Here is a 17500-nt window from a genome sequence, read left to right on the forward strand (position 1 = left end):
GGGGGACGACGGGGGGGGACGGGCGTCGGCCCTCCGGCCCGAGCAGAGAACGTTCGGTCACCCAAGCGGGAATCTGCGCCCCGGCCCGAGTCGGACTCGGTCGGTGCGGCCCGCTGAGGCCCTCAACTATTCCCGTACGCGGGGGTCGGGAGCTGCGGCGCTGCGCCGGCGACTTACCCGCGCGAGGCACGCACTGCGTGCGGCCAGGATGCGGAGTTGGATCGGCGCTGGTTGGGAACCCTCGGGGAACGAAGGCGGACGGCGGCCAGCCGGCGCCGACGAACCCGTCGGGGAGGGGGCTGGTGGCAGGCGCGATCGGCACTATTGCTGACTGCCGGGAGGGAAGCTGCGCCCCGGCCGAGTCAGACTCAGCCGTTGCGGCCCCCCCGAGCCCGCAGCGCGTAGCGCGGAAGCCATACGCCCCCCCGATGCGGAGCGACAGACGCCCCCGCGACCGCGGTTGGTCGGGAAGGCTTTTCGGATAGAGGTCGGACGGTGTGTGTGGACGGCTTCCCGTGGTGCCGCCGCTATCAAGCCGGAGGGTTTGAGAAACGACATTCGCGGAAGGACCGGCGCGGCCGGCGGACGCTCGCACGCGCGGCGCCCGACACTCAGCCGCTCGCTCGGCCTCCGTGGATCGTGGCTAGGTGGGATGGATGCCAAACCGGGTCGTCTCGGTCTCGCCGCAGTACGGTCGCGCCGGGGCCTGCGGGGCGGCGCGGGGAGCGCACGCTCACGCGGCGGCCGGGGCGCTAGAGTGCGACCCGCAGTGGGTAGGAACCGTCCACCCGACGTCGGACGAGCCGAGGCCGATGGAGGCCCTACCAAGGCGGGTCATGAGTGCCAGTCGGTCAGTTGGGTGAGGGGGTACTCGGAGGCCCGCCGGGAGCAGACGGGCGACCGGGGATGGGGGGCGTACGCGGGCGGGCGCCGGGAGAAGACGGCCCGTCCGGGGTCGAATCTCGGCCTGTGTTTTCGGAGCCGGCCGGGCATCACGCTCCCTCCTTGGATGGACAACATTCGTAGTTGACACTTTGTGTCATTTTATCCGAGCGGGCGGGCGCCTCGAGAGGCGGACCGTCCGGGGCGACTCTCGGCCTGTGTTTTCGGAGCCGGCCGGGCATCACGCTCCCTCCTTGGATGGACAACATTCGTAGTTGACACTTTGTGTCATTTTATCCGAGCGGGCGGGCGCCTCGAGAGGCGGACCGTCCGGGGCGACTCTCGGCCTGTGTTTTCGGAGCCGGCCGGGCCTCACGCTCCCTCCTTGGATGGACAACATTCGTAGTTGACACTTTGTGTCATTTTATCCGAGCGGGCGGGCGCCGCGAGGCGGACCGTCCGGGGCGACTCTCGGCCTGTGTTTAAGGAGCCGGCCGGGCATCACGCTCCTTCCTTGGATGGACAACATTCGCAGTTGACACTTTGTGTCATTTTATCCGAGCAGACGGGCGCCGCGAGGCGGACCGTCCGGGGCGACTCTCGGCCTGTGTTTTCGGAGCCGGCCGGGCATCACGCTCCCTCCTTGGATGGACAACATTCGTAGTTGACACTTTGTGTCATTTTATCCGAGCAGACGGGCGCCGCGAGGCGACCGTCCGGGGCGACTCTCGGCCTGTGTTTAAGGAGCCGGCCGGGCATCACGCTCCTTCCTTGGATGGACAACATTCGTAGTTGACACTTTGTGTCATTTTATCCGAGCGGGCGGGCGCCGCGAGGCGGACCGTCCGGGGCGACTCTCGGCCTGTGTTTAAGGAGCCGGCCGGGCATCACGCTCCTTCCTTGGATGGACAACATTCGCAGTTGACACTTTGTGTCATTTTATCCGAGCAGACGGGCGCCGCGAGGCGGACCGTCCGGGGCGACTCTCGGCCTGTGTTTTCGGAGCCGGCCGGGCATCACGCTCCCTCCTTGGATGGACAACATTCGTAGTTGACACTTTGTGTCATTTTATCCGAGCAGACGGGCGCCGCGAGGCGGACCGTCCGGGGCGACTCTCGGCCTGTGTTTAAGGAGCCGGCCGGGCATCACGCTCCTTCCTTGGATGGACAACATTCGCAGTTGACACTTTGTGTCATTTTGTTCGGCCTGTGTTTAAGGAGGCGGCCGTCCTCCACTCGGTCCGTGTTTAAGGAGCGACACTCGCGCTCCGGTTCGGCCTGTATTTAGGGAGGCGGACGTCCTCCGCTTGGTCTGTGTTAAGGGCGACACTCGGTCCATGTTTGAGGAGCCTGGCCCTGACGCTCCTCTCCGGCCTGTGTTTAAGGAGGCGGCCGTCCTCCCCTTGGTCTGTGTTAAGGGCGACACTCGGTCCATGTTTGAGGAGCCTGGCCCTGACGCTCCTCTCCGGCCTGTGTTTAAGGAGGCGGCCGTCCTCCCCTTGGTCTGTGTTAAGGGCGACACTCTGTCCATGTTCGAGGAGCCTGGCCCTGACGCTCCTCTCCGGCCTGTGTTTAAGGAGGCGGCCGTCCTCCCCTTGGTCTGTGTTAAGGGCGACACTCGGTCCATGTTTGAGGAGCCTGGCCCTGACGCTCCTCTCCGGCCTGTGTTTAAGGAGGCGGCCGTCCTCCCCTTGGTCTGTGTTAAGGGCGACACTCTGTCCATGTTTGAGGAGCCTGGCCCTGACGCTCCTCTCCGGCCTGTGTTTAAGGAGGCGGCCGTCCTCCCCTTGGTCTGTGTTAAGGGCGACACTCGGTCCATGTTTGAGGAGCCTGGCCCTGACGCTCCTCTCCGGCCTGTGTTTAAGGAGGCGGCCGTCCTCCCCTTGGTCTGTGTTAAGGGCGACACTCGGTCCATGTTTAAGGAGCCTGGCCCTGACGCTCCTCTCCGGCCTGTGTTTAAGGAGGCGGCCGTCCTCCCCTTGGTCTGTGTTAAGGGCGACACTCGGTCCGTGTTTAAGGAGCGGCCCTCGCGCTCCGGTTCGGCCTGTATTTAGGGAGGCGGCCGTCCTCCGCTTGGTCTGTGTTAAGGGCGACACTCGGTCCGTGTTTAAGGAGCCGGCCCTGACGCTCCTCTTCGGCCTGTGTTTAAGGAGGCGGCCGTCCTCCACTTCCTTCCATGCACCACCACATTCGCAGTTGACACTTTGCCATTTTTTCAGAGAGGTGACACTTAGTCGTTTTTTCGAAAGTTGACACTTAGTCGTTTTTTCGAAAGTTGACACTTTGCCGTTTTTTCAGAGAGGCGACACTTAGTCGTTTTTTCGAAAGTTGACACTTAGCCGTTTTTTCGAAAGTTGACACTTAGCCGTTTTTTCGAAAGTTGACACTTAGCCGTTTTTTCGAAAGTTGACACTTAGTCACTTTTTCGCCACAGTGACACCTCCAGCGCGTGCCACGGCGCTTTTCAGGTCTTCTATCCGACCTTGTGCTGTCGAGGACGGCGTGTCCGACGCCGTGGGGAGACCAGCACCATCTCCTCCATACTCGTAAACGGGGTGCTTTGGAAAACGGGGGGAAAGTCGATGAGTACACTGACTACTGGGACCATTTCATTGTACTCTGGCGCACCTGAAGACCAAAAAAGGTACTGCACCTTAGCCCGGGTACCTCACCCCCTGGTACCTCGAGGAGAACTTAGAAAAATTTCGACAAATTTTTGGTGAGCTCCAGGGAGAGAGGCTGATTTTTCGCTTTTTGAGGCCGACCGCCGAACCGGCGCGGGGCGGACTCACAAGCCCCCCAGAGCCGTGGGCACTTAGTCGTTTTTTCAGAGAGGCGACACTTAGTCGTTTTTTCAGAGGCGACACTTAGTCGTTTTTTCGAAAGTTGACACTTAGCCGTTTTTTCGAAAGTCGACACTTAGCCGTTTTTTTGGAAAGTTGACACTTAGTCGTTTTTTCGAAAGTTGACACTTAGTCGTTTTTTCGCCACAATTGGCTCTGAGCTCCAGGGGGAGAGCCTGGTTTTGCCTTATTTCAGGCCGGCTGGGGAACCGGCGCGGGTCGGATGCACGAGCCCGGCAGAGCCGTGGGCACTTAGAAAATTTTCGCCGATTAAGCTGGGACCTCCAGGCGGAGACCGGCATTCCTCGTCCTCGGGGTTCGACCCAGGAACCGGCGCTGGGCAGACGCCGTAGCCACGCAGAGCCGTGGGCACTTAGAAAATATTCGCCAAGTTGGCTCTGAGCTCCAGGCGGAGAGGCTGGTTTTGCCTTATTTCAGGCCGGCTGGGGAACCGGCGCGGGTCGGATGCACGAGCCCGCAGAGCCGTGGGCACTTTGCCATTTTCTCAGAGTCGACACTTAGTCGTTTTTTCAGAGAGGCGACACTCTGTCGTTTTTTCGAAAGTTGACACTTTGCCGTTTTTTCAGAGAGGCGACACTTAGCCGTTTTTTCGAAAGTTGACACTTAGCCGTTTTTTCGAAAGTCGACACTTAGCCGTTTTTTCAGAGATGTGACACTTTGCCGTTTTTTCGAAAGTCGACACTTAGCCGTTTTTTCAGAGATGTGACACTTAGAAACTTTTTGCCAAGTTGGCTGTGAGCTCCAGGAGGAGACCGTTATTTTTCGTCATTCGAGGCCGACTGCGGAACCGGCGCTGGGCGGACGCCAAAGCTCGGCAGGGCCGTGGGCACTTAGAAACTTTTTGCCAAGTTGGCTGTGAGCTCCAGGAGGAGACCGTTATTTTTCGTCATTCGAGGCCGACTGCGGAACCGGCGCTGGGCGGACGCCAAAGCTCGGCAGGGCCGTGGGCACTTAGAAACTTTTTGCCAAGTTGGCTGTGAGCTCCAGGAGGAGACCGTTATTTTTCGTCATTCGAGGCCGACTGCGGAACCGGCGCTGGGCGGACGCCAAAGCTCGGCAGGGCCGTGGGCACTTAGAAACTTTTTGCCAAGTTGGCTGTGAGCTCCAGGAGGAGACCGTTATTTTTCGTCATTCGAGGCCGACTGCGGAACCGGCGCTGGGCGGACGCCAAAGCTCGGCAGGGCCGTGGGCACTTAGAAACTTTTTGCCAAGTTGGCTGTGAGCTCCAGGAGGAGACCGTTATTTTTCGTCATTCTAGGCCGACTGCGGAACCGGCGCTGGGCGGACGCCAAAGCTCGGCAGGGCCGTGGGCACTTAGAAACTTTTTGCCAAGTTGGCTGTGAGCTCCAGGAGGAGACCGTTATTTTTCGTCATTCTAGGCCGACTGCGGAACCGGCGCTGGGCGGACGCCAAAGCTCGGCAGGGCCGTGGGCACTTAGAAACTTTTTGCCAAGTTGGCTGTGAGCTCCAGGAGGAGACCGTTATTTTTCGTCATTCGAGGCCGACTGCGGAACCGGCGCTGGGCGGACGCCAAAGCTCGGCAGGGCCGTGGGCACTTAGAAACTTTTTGCCAAGTTGGCTGTGAGCTCCAGGAGGAGACCGTTATTTTTCGTCATTGGAGGCCGACTGCGGAACCGGCGCTGGGCGGACGCCAAAGCTCGGCAGGGCCGTGGGCACTTAGAAACTTTTTGCCAAGTTGGCTGTGAGCTCCAGGAGGAGACCGTTATTTTTCGTCATTCTAGGCCGGCTGCAGAACCGGCGCGGGTCGGATGCACGAGCCCGCAGAGCCGTGGGCACTTTGCCACTTTTTCGCCACAATTGGCTGTGAGCTCCAGGAGGAGACCGTTATTTTTCGTCATTCTAGGCCGGTTGCAGAACCGGCGCGGCTCGGATGCACGAGCCCGCAGAGCCGTGGGCACTTAGAAAATTTTCAGAGAGGCGACACTTTGCCATTTTTTCAGAGAGGTGACACTTAGTCGTTTTTTCGAAAGTTGACACTTAGCCGTTTTTTCGAAAGTTGACACTTAGTCGTTTTTTCGAAAGTTGACACTTAGTCGTTTTTTCGCCAAAGTGCCCACCTCCAGCGCGTGCCACGGCGCTTTCCAGGTCTTCTATCCGACCTTGTGCTGTCGAGGACGGCGTGTCCGACGCCGTGGGGAGACCAGCACCATCTCCTCCATACTCGTAAACGAGGTGCTTTGGAAAACGGGGGGAAAGTCGATGAGTACACTGACTACTGGGACCATTTCATTGTACTCTGGCGCACCTGAAGACCAAAAAAGGTACTGCACCTTAGCCCGGGTACCTCACCCCCTGGTACCTCGAGGAGAACTTAGAAAAATTTCGACAAATTTTTGGTGAGCTCCAGGGAGAGAGGCTGATTTTTTGCTTTTTGAGGCCGACCGCCGAACCGGCGCGGGGCGGACTCACAAGCCCCGCAGAGCCGTGGGCACTTAGTCGTTTTTTCGAAAGTTGACACTTAGCCGTTTTTTCGAAAGTTGACACTTAGCCGTTTTTTCGAAAGTCGACACTTAGCCGTTTTTTCGAAAGTTGACACTTAGTCGTTTTTTCGCCGATTTTGCTGGGACCTCCAGGCGAGGACCGGCGTTTTTCGTCTTCCGGGTCCGACCCGGGAACCAGCGCCGAGCGGACACATTCGCTCGCTAGTGCCGTTGGCACTTAGAAAATTTTTCGTTTGTCATGAGCTCCGGGCGGAGACCGGCGTTTTTCGTCTTCCGGGTTCGACCCGGGAACCAGCGCCGAGCGGACACATTCGCTCGCTAGTGCCGTTGGCACTTAGAAAATTTTTCGTTTGTCATGAGCTCCGGGCGGAGAGCGGCGTTTTTCGTCTTCCGGGTTCGACCCGGGAACCAGCGCCGAGCGGACACATTCGCTCGCTAGTGCCGTTGGCACTTAGAAAATTTTTCGTTTGTCATGAGCTCCGGGCGGAGAGCGGCGTTTTTCGTCTTCCGGGTTCGACCCGGGAACCAGCGCCGAGCGGACACATTCGCTCGCTAGTGCCGTTGGCACTTAGAAAATTTTTCGTTTGTCATGAGCTCCGGGCGGAGACCGGCGTTTTTCGTCTTCCGGGTTCGACCCGGGAACCAGCGCCGAGCGGACACATTCGCTCGCAAGTGCCGTTGGCACTTAGAAAATTTTTCGTTTGTCATGAGCTCCGGGCGAGGACCGGCGTTTTTCGTCTTCCGGGTTCGACCCGGGAACCAGCGCCGAGCGGACACATTCGCTCGCTAGTGCCGTTGGCACTTAGAAAATTTTTCGTTTGTCATGAGCTCCGGGCGGAGAGCGGCGTTTTTCGTCTTCCGGGTTCGACCCGGGAACCAGCGCCGAGCGGACACATTCGCTCGCTAGTGCCGTTGGCACTTAGAAAATTTTTCGTTTGTCATGAGCTCCGGGCGGAGACCGGCGTTTTTCGTCTTCCGGGTTCGACCCGGGAACCAGCGCCGAGCGGACACATTCGCTCGCAAGTGCCGTTGGCACTTAGAAAATTTTTCGTTTGTCATGAGCTCCGGGCGAGGACCGGCGTTTTTCGTCTTCCGGGTTCGACCCGGGAACCAGCGCCGAGCGGACACATTCGCTCGCTAGTGCCGTTGGCACTTAGAAAATTTTTCGTTTGTCATGAGCTCCGGGCGGAGACCGGCGTTTTTCGTCTTCCGGGTTCGACCCGGGAACCAGCGCCGAGCGGACACATTCGCTCGCTAGTGCCGTTGGCACTTAGAAAATTTTTCGTTTGTCATGAGCTCCGGGCGGAGACCGGCGTTTTTCGTCTTCCGGGTTCGACCCGGGAACCAGCGCCGAGCGGACACATTCGCTCGCAAGTGCCGTTGGCACTTAGAAAATTTTTCGTTTGTCATGAGCTCCGGGCGAGGACCGGCGTTTTTCGTCTTCCGGGTTCGACCCGGGAACCAGCGCCGAGCGGACACATTCGCTCGCTAGTGCCGTTGGCACTTAGAAAATTTTTCGTTTGTCATGAGCTCCGGGCGGAGACCGGCGTTTTTCGTCTTCCGGGTTCGACCCGGGAACCAGCGCCGAGCGGACACATTCGCTCGCTAGTGCCGTTGGCACTTAGAAAATTTTTCGTTTGTCATGAGCTCCGGGCGGAGACCGGCGTTTTTCGTCTTCCGGGTTCGACCCGGGAACCAGCGCCGAGCGGACACATTCGCTCGCAAGTGCCGTTGGCACTTAGAAAATTTTTCGTTTGTCATGAGCTCCGGGCGAGGACCGGCGTTTTTCGTCTTCCGGGTTCGACCCGGGAACCAGCGCCGAGCGGACACATTCGCTCGCTAGTGCCGTTGGCACTTAGAAAATTTTTCGTTTGTCATGAGCTCCGGGCGGAGACCGGCGTTTTTCGTCTTCCGGGTTCGACCCGGGAACCAGCGCCGAGCGGACACATTCGCTCGCTAGTGCCGTTGGCACTTAGAAAATTTTTCGTTTGTCATGAGCTCCGGGCGGAGACCGGCATTTTTCGTCATTCGAGGCCGACGGGGGAACCAGCCGGAGCGGACACGTTTGCTCGGAAGAGCCGTTGGCACTTAGAAAAAATTCCGTGTCTCGTGAGCTCCAGGGGGGACAGGCTGGTTTTATTCATCCGTAGCCGACATGGGAACCAGCGCGGAGCGGATTGGTGTTGCGCTGGCATATACCTCATCTCTCTCAGGAGTCCCCCCCTTATACGTGCCGATGGTGTTTTGGAAAACGGGGGGTAACTGGATGAGTACACTGACTAGGGGGACCAGTACACTAGCGAGTGGGACCAGTACACTGACTAGTGGGACCAACACACTATGAGCGCCTGGTACCTAAAATGGAAGTATAGAGGCCGAATTTCGGGCAAGATCACGCCGGGTTAGGCTTCCAGGACCTCGGCTAAGCAATTTTAACGGGTCGCCCGGTTCTTTTTTGATCCAGCCCGGTTCTTTTTTGATCCAGCCCGGTTCTTTTTACACTTCCAGCTGGAGCTTGGGAGCGGCTTTTTGCACAAGATCACGCCGGGTTAGGCTTCCAGGACCTCGGCTAAGAAATTTTAACGGGTCGCCCGGTTCTTTTTTTGATCCAGCCCGGTTCTTTTTTTATCCAGCCCGGTTCTTTTTACACTTCCAGCTGGAGCTCGGGAGCGGCTTTTTGCACAAGATCACGCCGTGTTAGGCTTCCAGGACCTCGGCTCAGCAATTTTAACGGGTCGCCCGGTTCTTTTTTGATCCAGCCCGGTTCTTTTTTTATCCAGCCCGGTTCTTTTTACACTTCCAGCTGGAGCTCGGGAGCGGCTTTTTGCACAAGATCACGCCGTGTTAGGCTTCCAGGACCTCGGCTAAGCAATTTTAACGGGTCCCCCGGTTCTTTTTTGATCCAGCCCGGTTCTTTTTTTATCCAGCCCGGTTCTTTTTACACTTCCAGCTGGAGCTCGGGAGCGGCTTTTTGCACAAGATCACGCCGTGTTAGGCTTCCAGGACCTCGGCTAAGCAATTTTAACGGGTCGCCCGGTTCTTTTTTGATCCAGCCCGGTTCTTTTTTTATCCAGCCCGGTTCTTTTTACACTTCCAGCTGGAGCTCGGGAGCGGCTTTTTGCACAAGATCACGCCGTGTTAGGCTTCCAGGACCTCGGCTAAGCAATTTTAACGGGTCGCCCGGTTCTTTTTTTGATCCAGCCCGGTTCTTTTTTTATCCAGCCCGGTTCTTTTTACACTTCCAGCTGGAGCTCGGCAGCGGCTTTTTGCACAAGATCACGCCGTGTTAGGCTTCCAGGACCTCGGCTAAGCAATTTTAACGGGTCGCCCGGTTCTTTTTTTGATCCAGCCCGGTTCTTTTTTTTATCCAGCCCGGTTCTTTTTACACTTCCAGCTGGAGCTCGGGAGCGGCTTTTTGCACAAGATCACGCCGTGTTAGGCTTCCAGGACCTCGGCTCAGCAATTTTAACGGGTCGCCCGGTTCTTTTTTGATCCAGCCCGGTTCTTTTTTTTATCCAGCCTGGTTCTTTTTACACTTCCAGCTGGAGCTCGGGAGCGGCTTTTTGCACAACAACACGCCGTGTTAGGCTTCCAGGACCTCGGCTAAGCAATTTTAACGGGTCGCCCGGTTCTTTTTTGATCCAGCCCGGTTCTTTTTTTATCCAGCCCGGTTCTTTTTACACTTCCAGCTGGAGCTCGGGAGCGGCTTTTTGCACAAGAACACGCCGTGTTAGGCTTCCAGGACCTCGGCTAAGAAATTTTAACGGGTCGCCCGGTTCTTTTTTTGATCCAGCCCGGTTCTTTTTTTATCCAGCCCGGTTCTTTTTACACTTCCAGCTGGAGCTCGGGAGCGGCTTTTTGCACAAGATCACGCCGTGTTAGGCTTCCAGGACCTCGGCTCAGCAATTTTAACGGGTCGCCCGGTTCTTTTTTGATCCAGCCCGGTTCTTTTTTTATCCAGCCCGGTTCTTTTTACACTTCCAGCTGGAGCTCGGGAGCGGCTTTTTGCACAAGATCACGCCGTGTTAGGCTTCCAGGACCTCGGCTAAGCAATTTTAACGGGTCGCCCGGTTCTTTTTTTGATCCAGCCCGGTTCTTTTTTTTTATCCAGCCTGGTTCTTTTTACACTTCCAGCTGGAGCTCGGGAGCGGCTTTTTGCACAAGATCACGCCGTGTTAGGCTTCCAGGACCTCGGCTAAGCAATTTTAACGGGTCGCCCGGTTCTTTTTTGATCCAGCCCGGTTCTTTTTCCACTTCCAGCTGGAGCTCAGCAGCGGCTTTTTGCACAAGATCACGCCGGGTTAGGCTTCCAGGACCTCGGCTAAGCACTTCTAACGGGTCGCCCGGTTCTTTTTTTGAACCAGCCCGGTTCTTTTTCCACTTCCAGCTGGAGCTCAGCAGCGGCTTTTTGCACAAGATCACGCCGGGTTAGGGTTCCAGGACCTCGGCTAAGCAATTTTAACGGGCCCCCCGGTTCTTTTTTTGATCCAGCCCGGTTCTTTTTACACTTCCAGCTGGAGCTCAGCAGCGGCTTTTTGCACAAGATCACGCCGGGTTAGGCTTCCAGGACCTCGGCTAAGCACTTCTAACGGGCCCTGGTCCACCCCTGCCAGCGCATTTCAAAACTTGGCATTAATTTCGACCTAAGAGACGAAGTCTGATTTTTTTCTACCACTTGGGCGGCCTTTTTGCACCCAGAACACCCGCACCGGCACCATAAATTCGAAGGGTGCCGAGTGCGTCGGCGCAGATTCTGCGACGGAGTGACACTTCCCTCTTGTGGACATTCGGCGGTAGGTGAAATGCGCACTCGGTCTTCTCTTTTCTTTTCCTTCCAGTGAAACTTTGGCAACATTCTGCGAGCTGCTGGCTTCCAGAACCTCGGCCAAGCAGGTGGAGGATTTTTTTCCACTTCCAGCTGGAGGTGAGGAGGGACTTTTTGGGCAAGATCACGCCGACTTAGCAAGCAAGGTGGAAGTGCCAGCATGCAGTGGCTGGAAGTGTGGATGTGGAGCTCCAGCACCCTCCCTGCCTATGGAAGTGTGGAGCTCCAGCACCCTCCCTGCCTATGGAAGTGTGGAGCTCCAGCACCCTCCCTGCCTATGGAAGTGTGGAGCTCCAGCACCCTCCCTGCCTATGGAAGTGTGGAGCTCCAGCACCCTCCCTGCCTATGGAAGTGTGGAGCTCCAGCACCCTCCCTGCCTATGGAAGTGTGGAGCTCCAGCACCCTCCCTGCCTATGGAAGTGTGGAGCTCCAGCACCCTCCCTGCCTATGGAAGTGTGGAGCTCCAGCACCCTCCCTGCCTATGGAAGTGTGGAGCTCCAGCACCCTCCCTGCCTATGGAAGTGTGGAGCTCCAGCACCCTCCCTGCCTATGGAAGTGTGGAGCTCCAGCACCCTCCCTGCCTATGGAAGTGTGGAGCTCCAGCACCCTCCCTGCCTATGGAAGTGTGGAGCTCCAGCACCCTCCCTGCCTATGGAAGTGTGGAGCTCCAGCACCCTCCCTGCCTATGGAAGTGTGGAGCTCCAGCACCCTCCCTGCCTATGGAAGTGTGGAGCTCCAGCACCCTCCCTGCCTATGGAAGTGTGGAGCTCCAGCACCCTCCCTGCCTATGGAAGTGTGGAGCTCCAGCACCCTCCCTGCCTATGGAAGTGTGGAGCTCCAGCACCCTCCCTGCCTATGGAAGTGTGGAGCTCCAGCACCCTCCCTGCCTATGGAAGTGTGGAGCTCCAGCACCCTCCCTGCCTATGGAAGTGTGGAGCTCCAGCACCCTCCCTGCCTATGGAAGTGTGGAGCTCCAGCACCCTCCCTGCCTATGGAAGTGTGGAGCTCCAGCACCCTCCCTGCCTATGGAAGTGTGGAGCTCCAGCACCCTCCCTGCCTATGGAAGTGTGGAGCTCCAGCACCCTCCCTGCCTATGGAAGTGTGGAGCTCCAGCACCCTCCCTGCCTATGGAAGTGTGGAGCTCCAGCACCCTCCCTGCCTATGGAAGTGTGGAGCTCCAGCACCCTCCCTGCCTATGGAAGTGTGGAGCTCCAGCACCCTCCCTGCCTATGGAAGTGTGGAGCTCCAGCACCCTCCCTGCCTATGGAAGTGTGGAGCTCCAGCACCCTCCCTGCCTATGGAAGTGTGGAGCTCCAGCACCCTCCCTGCCTATGGAAGTGTGGAGCTCCAGCACCCTCCCTGCCTATGGAAGTGTGGAGCTCCAGCACCCTCCCTGCCTATGGAAGTGTGGAGCTCCAGCACCCTCCCTGCCTATGGAAGTGTGGAGCTCCAGCACCCTCCCTGCCTATGGAAGTGTGGAGCTCCAGCACCCTCCCTGCCTATGGAAGTGTGGAGCTCCAGCACCCTCCCTGCCTATGGAAGTGTGGAGCTCCAGCACCCTCCCTGCCTATGGAAGTGTGGAGCTCCAGCACCCTCCCTGCCTATGGAAGTGTGGAGCTCCAGCACCCTCCCTGCCTATGGAAGAGCCACCTCCGCGGGCATGCTGCTCAACCACGCCGGCCCAGAGTTCCAGCCGCTCGGCTACACTCTCTCACAAGCCCCGCCTGGAGCTCCCCAGCCCACCCCTGGTACCTCAACTACCGAGGCCAGCCGCTCGACCAGGCCGGCCCAGAGTTCCAGCCGCTCGGCTTCACTCTCTCACAAGCCCCGCCTGGAGCTCCCCAGCCCGCCCCTGGTACCTCAACTACCGAGGCCAGCCGCTCGACCAGGCCGGCCGAGAGTTCCAGCCGCTCGGCTTCACTCTCTCACAAGACCCGCCTGGAGCTCCCCGCCCCACCCCTGGTACCTCAACTACCGAGGCCAGCCGCTCGACCACGCCGGCGCAGAGTTCCAGCCGCTCGGATAAGCTCTGTCACTCACCCGCCGCGCAGCCACCGGTAACGGGGAAATGTCGCCGCCTGGCGGACACGCCGTTGTAAATGAATGGGCTTTCGCACTTAGTGCAATTTTCGCCAACTCTCTGACTGGAGCTATGGAAGTATGGAGCTATGGAGCCACCAGCCACCCAGGCTGGAGCTATGGAGCCATGGAGCTCTGGTGCTATGGAGCTCTGGAGGTATGGAGCTATGGAGCTATGGAGCTATGGAGCTATGGAGCCCTGGAGCTCTGGAGGTATGGAGCTATGGTGCTATGGAGCTCTGAAGCCATGGAGCTCTGGTGCTATGGAGCTCTGGAGCTCTGGAGGTATGGAGCTCTGGAGGTATGGAGCTATGGAGCCCTGGAGCCCTGGAGCTATGGAGCCCTGGAGCTATGGAGCCCTGGAGCCCTGGAGCTATGGAGCCCTGGAGCTATGGAGCTATGGAGCCCTGGAGCTATGGAGCTATGGAGCTCTGGTGCTATGGAGCTATGGAGCCCTGGAGCTATGGAGCCCTGGAGCTATGGAAGTATGGAGCTCTGGTGCTATGGAGCTATGGAGCTCTGGTGCTATGGAGCTATGGAGCTCTGGAGCTATGGAGCTCTGGAGGTATGGAGCTATGGAGCTATGGAGCTCTGGAGGTATGGATCTATGGAGCTATGGAAGTATGGAGCTCTGGTGCTATGGAGCTATGGAGCTCTGGTGCTATGGAGCTATGGAGCTCTGGTGCTATGGAGCTATGGAGCTATGGAGCTCTGGAAGTATGGAGCTCTGGTGCTATGGAGCTATGGAGCTCTGGTGCTATGGAGCTATGGAGCTCTGGTGCTATGGAGCTATGGAGCTCTGGTGCTATGGAGCTCTGGTGCTATGGAGCTCTGGTGCTATGGAGCCATGGAGCTCTGGTGCTATGGAGCTCTGGAGGTATGGAGCTCTGGAGGTATGGAGCTCTGGAGGTATGGAGCTATGGAGCCCTGGAGCTCTGGAGGTATGGAGCTATGGTGCTATGGAGCTCTGAAGCCATGGAGCTCTGGTGCTATGGAGCTATGGAGCTCTGGTGCTATGGAGCTATGGAGGTATGGAGCCACCAGCCAGCACCCTCCGTGGCTGGATCAATGGAAGTGTTTTAGGTACCAGGCAGCCAAAGGGCCGAGGCCTCACGCTCGACCACGCCGGCGCAGAGTTCCAGCCGCTCGGATAAGCTCTGTCACTCACCCGCCGCGCAGCCACCGGTAACGGGGAAATGTCGCCGCCTGGCGGACACGCCGTTGTAAATGAATGGGCTTTCGCACTTAGTGCAATTTTCGCCAACTCTCTGACTTAGAGCTATGGAAGTATGGAGCTATGGAGCCACCAGCCACCCAGGCTGGAGCTATGGAGCTCTGGAGGTATGGAGCTCAGGTGCTATGGAAGTATGGAGCTATGGAGCTATGGAAGTATGGAGCTATGGAGCTATGGAGCTCTGGAAGTATGGAGCTATGGAGCTCTGGAGGTATGGAGCTATGGAGCCCTGGAGCCCTGGAGCTATGGAGCTCTGGTGCTATGGAGGTATGGAGCTCTGGAGGTATGGAGCTCTGGAGGTATGGAGCTATGGAGCTATGGAGCCCTGGAGCTATGGAGCTATGGAGCCCTGGAGCTATGGAGCTATGGAGCCCTGGAGCTATGGAGCTATGGAGCTCTGGTGCTATGGAGCTATGGAGCTCTGGTGCTATGGAGCTATGGAGCTCTGGTGCTATGGAGCTATGGAGCTCTGGTGCTATGGAGCTATGGAGCTCTGGAAGTATGGAGCTATGGAGCTCTGGAGGTATGGAGCTATGGAGCCCTGGAGCTATGGAGCCCTGGAGCTATGGAAGTATGGAGCTCTGGTGCTATGGAGCTATGGAGCTCTGGTGCTATGGAGCTATGGAGCTCTGGAGCTATGGAGCTCTGGAGGTATGGAGCTATGGAGCTATGGAGCTCTGGAGGTATGGAGCTATGGAGCTATGGAAGTATGGAGCTCTGGTGCTATGGAGCTATGGAGCTCTGGTGCTATGGAGCTATGGAGCTCTGGTGCTATGGAGCTATGGAGCTATGGAGCTCTGGTGCTATGGAGCTATGGAGCTCTGGTGCTATGGAGCTATGGAGCTCTGGTGCTATGGAGCTATGGAGCTCTGGTGCTATGGAGCTATGGAGCTCTGGTGCTATGGAGCTCTGGTGCTATGGAGCTATGGAGCTCTGGTGCTATGGAGCTCTGGAGCTCTGGAGGTATGGAGCTATGGAGCCACCAGCCAGCACCCTCCGTGGCTGGATCAATGGAAGTGTTTTAGGTACCAGGCAGCCAAAGGGCCGAGGCCTCACGCTCGACCACGCCGGCGCAGAGTTCCAGCCGCTCGGATAAGCTCTGTCACTCACCCGCCGCGCAGCCACCGGTAACGGGGAAATGTCGCCGCCTTGTGGACACGCCGTTGTAAATGAATGGGCTTTCGCACTTAGTGCAATTTTAGCCAACTCTCTGACTGGAGCTATGGAAGTATGGAGCTATGGAGCCACCAGCCACCCAGGCTGGAGCTATGGAGCTATGGAGCTCTGGTGCTATGGAGCTATGGAGCTATGGAGCCCTGGAGCTATGGAGCCCTGGAGCTATGGAGCTATGGAGCTCTGGTGCTATGGAGCTATGGAGCTCTGGTGCTATGGAGCTATGGAGCTCTGGTGCTATGGAGCTATGGAGCTCTGGTGCTATGGAGCTATGGAGCTCTGGTGCTATGGAGCTATGGAGCTCTGGTGCTATGGAGCTATGGAGCTCTGGTGCTATGGAGCTATGGAGCTCTGGTGCTATGGAGCTATGGAGCTATGGAGCCACCAGCCAGCACCCTCCGTGGCTGGATCAATGGAAGTGTTTTAGGTACCAGGCAGCCAAAGGGCCGGGGCCTCACGCTCGACCACGCCGGCGCAGAGTTCCAGCCGCTCGGATAAGCTCTGTCACTCACCCGCCACGCAGCCACCGGTAACGGGGAAATGTCGCCGCCTGGCGGACACGCCGTTGTAAATGAATGGGCTTTCGCACTTAGTGCAATTTTCGCCAACTCTCTGACTGGAGCTATGGAAGTATGGAGCTATGGAGCCACCAGCCACCCAGGCTGGAGCTATGGAGCTCTGGAGGTATGGAGCTATGGAGCCCTGGAGCTATGGAGCTATGGAGCCCTGGAGCTATGGAGCCCTGGAGCTATGGAGCTATGGAGCTCTGGTGCTATGGAGCTATGGAGCTCTGGTGCTATGGAGCTATGGAGCTCTGGTGCTATGGAGCTATGGAGCTCTGGTGCTATGGAGCTATGGAGCTCTGGTGCTATGGAGCTATGGAGCTCTGGTGCTATGGAGCTATGGAGCTATGGAGCCACCAGCCAGCACCCTCCGTGGCTGGATCAATGGAAGTGTTTTAGGTACCAGGCAGCCAAAGGGCCGGGGCCTCACGCTCGACCACGCCGGCGCAGAGTTCCAGCCGCTCGGATAAGCTCTGTCACTCACCCGCCGCGCAGCCACCGGTAACGGGGAAATGTCGCCGCCTGGCGGACACGCCGTTGTAAATGAATGGGCTTTCGCACTTAGTGCAATTTTAGCCAACTCCGTGGCTGCAAGTATGGAAGTATGGAGCTATGGAGCCACCAGCCAGCACCCTCCGCGGCTGGAGCTATGGAAGTATGGAGCTATGGAGCTATGGAAGTATGGGGCTATGGAAGTATGGAGCTATGGAGCTCCGGGGCTATGGAGCTATGGAGCTCCGGGGCTATGGAGCTCCGGGGCTATGGAGCTATGGAGCTCCGGGGCTATGGAGCTCCGGGGCTATGGAGCTCCGGGGCTATGGAGCTATGGAGCTCCGGGGCTATGGAGCTCCGGGGCTATGGAGCTATGGAGCTCCGGGGCTATGGAGCTATGGAGCTCCGGGGCTATGGAGCTCTGGAGCTATGGAAGTATGGATGATCCAGCACCCTCCGTGGCTGACCGCTGGTGCTCGGGGCCGGTGAACTCGGCACCCGCCTTCGGCGGGTGCCTCGGTGACCGCCGTCGCTTGGGGCCAGTGAACTCGGCACCCGCCTTCGGCGGGTGCCTCGGTGACCGGTTGTCGCTTGGGGCCAGTGAACTCGGCACCCGCCTTCGGCGGGTGCCTCGGTGACCGGTTGTCGCTTGGGGCCGGTGAACTCGGCACCCGCCTTCGGCGGGTGCCTCGGTGACCGGTTGTCGCTTGGGGCCGGTGAACTCGGCACCCGCCTTCGGCGGGTGCCTCGGTGACCGGTTGTCGCTTGGGGCCGGTGAACTCGGCACCCGCCTTCGGCGGGTGCCTCGGTGGCGGTCGGGGTTGGTGCTTGGGGACCGGCTTCGCTTCTGGAAGTCTGGGGGAGGCGGTCTGGTGGTGGTGGCCGACGTTGATGGTGGTGGGGCGGGAAGAAGAAGGTTATAGTCCC

The sequence above is a fragment of the Syngnathus leptorhynchus genome, unplaced genomic scaffold (assembly GCF_054491065.1).
Source record: "Syngnathus leptorhynchus isolate UIUO unplaced genomic scaffold, UIUO_Slep HiC_scaffold_163, whole genome shotgun sequence".
In the NCBI taxonomy this organism is placed as follows: domain Eukaryota; kingdom Metazoa; phylum Chordata; class Actinopteri; order Syngnathiformes; family Syngnathidae; genus Syngnathus; species Syngnathus leptorhynchus.